Source organism: Propithecus coquereli, unplaced genomic scaffold, assembly GCF_000956105.1.
Source record: "Propithecus coquereli isolate 6110/MARCELLA unplaced genomic scaffold, Pcoq_1.0 Scaffold61, whole genome shotgun sequence".
Lineage (NCBI taxonomy): Eukaryota > Metazoa > Chordata > Mammalia > Primates > Indriidae > Propithecus > Propithecus coquereli.
In genome coordinates, this window is record NW_012152063.1 from 2725246 (window position 1) to 2727292 (window position 2047).

Consider the following 2047-nt stretch of genomic DNA (forward strand, 5'->3'; position numbering starts at 1 on the left):
TGGGTCATAGACTGTAAACAAAATAAAATAAGATATACAGCATGCTTAAAAGTACAGGAGCCTACTCAGAATGTTTGATGAAATCGAGGAAGCCATGATGGCTGGAACTAAACCAAAGAAGGGGTGAGGATAAGGACAGCAGTAATGGAGAGCAAAGTCTGTAGTATAGTAAGCGTTTTGGCTTTTACTCTGAAGAAAATCAGAAGTTACTGGAAGGTTTAAAACAGAAGACTAACACTCTCTGACCTAAACATAACAGAATCACTGTGCTGCCATATAAAAATAGAATGAAGGCAGAGTCGAAACAGAAGAAGGATCAGTTAATAATACAGGTGAAATATGACAGAGTGCCTGGGAGCAAGATGGTGGCAGTGGAGGTGTGATGAGAAGTGTTTTGAAAGTATTTTGTAGTAAGAAGTATTCTGCAATGACAGTATTCTGCCAAAGTATTCTTTTGCTGACAAATCAGATACAGGTGCAAAATAAAGACAAGAGTAAGAACTACACCAACACTGTTGGCCTCATAACTGGAACAATGAAGTCCATTAAACAAGATGGAAAATATATCAAGAAGAGCAGGGTTTTTTTGTTTTTGTTTTTGTTTTCTGCAGGGGAGAGCAGAGTGTCATGAGCCATGTTAAGTGTGAGATCCCATTAGAAAGCCAAACAGAGACATTAGATATGCTTTTGGATATGAAGGATAAGATTGTTGAAGGAAGCCTAGATAGAAATATGCATTTCAAAGCTACTGACATATAGATGACATTTAAAACCATGAAAGTGTATGGGAATCATCCAGAGAATGAGATAGATTGAAAAGAGAAGGGACCCAAGAACAGATATCCAGTATACTTAGCAGAAAACAAAGGCTAAAAAGGTAGGGAAAAAAAAAAATCAAGAAAGTTTGGTGTCCTAACCAGCCAGGAAAAGAAGTGTTTTATCAAGGAAAATAATAAGCTATGCCAAATGTTTTCACATAGGTCCAAAAAAATGGAGACTCTAAGAACTGACCACGAAATTTAACAATAGGGACCATCCTCCTTGACCTAGAAAACTTTATCAAAGGGGTACAAGAGAGAAGAGAAAATGTAGACAGTTAATATAAGCAAGCCTCTCAAAGTTTTGCGATAAATAGAAGGGGGGAAATAGCATGCTGCCTAAAGGGAATAGCAGAATCGAAGACTTGTTTTGTTTTGTTTTTAAAAGAAGAGAGAATAGCACAGGTGTATGCCAAAAAGAATGATCTTATAGAAAGCAAAAATTTGATGATGCAGAAGAGAAAATATAAAACTGCCAAAGCAATAAAATGGAAGTGTCTAGAAGGGATGAGTTATAGTACACAAGGAGTTGCCTTAGTTAGATGCATGCATATTTCATCCACAATAACAGGAGATAATACAGAATACATGTGCATAGATGCAAGTAATGAATATATGAGATGATAGGACATGATGAAAGTTCTCTTTCTATTACCTTGATTTTTCCAGTAAGGTAATAAGTAAGGTCATGAGCTAAGAGTGAAGATGTGAAAAAATGTGTTAGATGAAAGTGGAGGAAGTATAAAAGATCTGTTCAGAAGAGCAGGGTAGAAAATAGAACAGAAAAAATATAAAGTTTGCAAGGCAGAAGAAGGGCACACTTGAGATTAGTGCTCATGAATTTCAAATAGATCAGTGTAGGTTTACTTTTTTGGTACAGCCACTTTCAGCTCCTTAAGAAAAAGAATCGAGTAAGCAGTATGTTTAATTTAACCAGGGCTGTGATATCACCTAGCACATCACAAAATGAAAGAGATAAAGGAGTAGAGGATACTGTTGAGGGACTAATAACTATAATTGACAATAAAATTTAAACTAAGCAAAGCAGCAAGAGGGAAGCTGTGAGAAAAGGTAGCAGAAATGAGATACTGTCTATTGCCAACAAAAAGTCAAAGAAGTGAAGATTGTCAAAGTCCAGAACTATGAAAAAAGACACATCACATGGAAGGGAAAAATGATACAGTGGAAGCTGACTTCTCATTAGAAACAATGGAGGCAGGAAAACAAAG

At 36.2% G+C, this 2047-nt stretch overlaps 1 protein-coding gene across 1 annotated transcript in view; it reads right to left on the reverse strand.

Moving 5' to 3' along the window:
• The window catches only part of SNX13 (sorting nexin 13), a 170440-nt gene that overhangs the window by 71630 nt on the left and 96763 nt on the right, over positions 1 to 2047 (reverse strand). The window lies entirely within an intron of this gene.